The 1,794-nt window shown below is 40.2% G+C and overlaps 1 non-coding gene across 1 annotated transcript; it reads left to right on the top strand.

Annotated features, from left to right (window-relative positions):
* The first annotated feature begins 690 nt into the window (after positions 1-690).
* On the top strand, positions 691-793 carry LOC115071936. Its single transcript, XR_003850991.1, has one exon. It is a non-coding gene; the product is annotated as a small nucleolar RNA U13 (small nucleolar RNA).
* The last annotated feature ends 1,001 nt before the right edge of the window (positions 794-1,794 follow it).

Raw genomic sequence — 1,794 nt, 5'->3', positions numbered from 1 at the left:
CGGAGGATTCGGGTTTGAGTCCAAGCACCCACATGGGAGCCAACAACCATTCCTAACTCCAGTTCCAGGGACTCTGACACTCTCTTCTGGCCTCTGTGGGCATTGCATGATACAGATACACTTACATACATGCAGGCAACACAGTCATACACGTAAAATAAAAATAATAAACAGAATTTTTTTAATTTGAACTTTGAATATAGAAAGACAAAGCAAGACCTGGTAAAAAGCTCATTCGTTCTATGCCTCCCAGAAGAGGCTGGGCCATGATTACTCTCCCCTAGAACCTCACAGCTGCTCTGTCTTCCCAATCCCTCTGAAGTCTCTTTCACACACATTTCCTTCAACCCTGTGAATTATCCTTTCATCTTACCAGTAAGTATACATTTTTGCATAAATGGAACAAAGTTGATTTGATTCTTTTATGATATTTAACTTATTCATTCTTCAACAGTTTCATACATGTATATAATTATTTTCATTATTTCCACCCCATTACCCACCCTTACCCCCCACTCCCTCTGGATCCCTGCTTCCCAACTGATTTATTTCTTTTAATCAAAGAATTGTATCAGGTAATAGGTAAGAGATGGAAGCAACCTAAGTGTCCCTCAAGTGACAAGTGGTTAAAAAAAATGTGGTATATTTACACAATGGAGTTCTAGTCAGCAGTAAAGAAAGATGAAATAGATCCTTTTGTGGTTCATAAGCGTGATGATTGGGTGTTCACCTGTGTACATGACATGTGCCACCCTCAAACCTTGTTATGCACCGGCACATTACCCGTCTAATGTGAACTAGGGGAAAAAAAGAAAGAAAGATGAAATAATGAAATTTGCAGGTAAATGGCTGGATCTAGAAACTGTTATACTAAGTGAAGTAACCAGACTCAGAAAAACAAATGACGTATGTTCTCCCTTATATGTGGATCCTAGCACCAAATCCTTTTAAATTCCAGGTCCTTTTAATAAGATGATGCTATACAGCAGTCCTTTCTGCATGAAATAACTACCATCATCGTGACTTCGGCTGAGCCTGATCACTAAACAGTCACAATTGGGCTTGTTGGTGGTTGTGCTCATTCACTAAAGGAGTGCCAAGCAGGGTCATTGGACCCCCATCTGAGTATCCAGCCACTCTTCCCAGCCAACTAGTCCAGCCTTGGAAGACAAAAGAAAAATGAGGAAGAACCCAATAGAGGGATGCTTTTGGAAGCCCTTGTCAAGAAACTCCAATGGACTCTCATATGAACATTTGAAAATTGCCCTGTTCTGATGTTTTTCTAGTTCCCTGTCTAGAACTTGTAATGCTAATTACTCTTGCCTTTACTTCTCCTTGACATCTCCTATTCATCATCTAAGAACTTTCTTCTCCCCTTAGAGACAAGACTTATGTAATTTGGGAGTCTTTTAGATAGACCCACTGAAGGAGTACTCCAATTGCCTCACCCTGTGTCCCTGTTCAGCATGGAAGAAGCCAGAGCGGTCGGCATCCCTATTCCCTATTGGCAATTTGGGTAACCTCTTCAGAGGATGGTGTGATAGAATAGGAAGTAGGAATTGTCTTGGCATTTAGGATAAAAAGACCCCAAAGAAATGTAGCCAGTTTCTTGGCTAAAAGTCAAAATGTCCTTGGGCCTCTTAGCAACATACTCTGTTCCAAAAGCCAAAAATGTCAAAAGTATTTGAGAGCTTTTATCTAATCCTTAAAAGATTTTAGGGTTACTTCTTCAAAGGGGAGAATGTTAGAGTAGCAAACAGCCTCAGTTTAAAACTAGAATAAGAGACGGTACAT

The sequence above is a fragment of the Nannospalax galili genome, unplaced genomic scaffold, assembly GCF_000622305.1.
Source record: "Nannospalax galili isolate Female #2095 unplaced genomic scaffold, S.galili_v1.0 scaffold341, whole genome shotgun sequence".
In the NCBI taxonomy this organism is placed as follows: domain Eukaryota; kingdom Metazoa; phylum Chordata; class Mammalia; order Rodentia; family Spalacidae; genus Nannospalax; species Nannospalax galili.
Note: the sequence above shows the minus strand (reverse complement) of the source record. Positions and strands in the feature narration are given on the sequence as shown.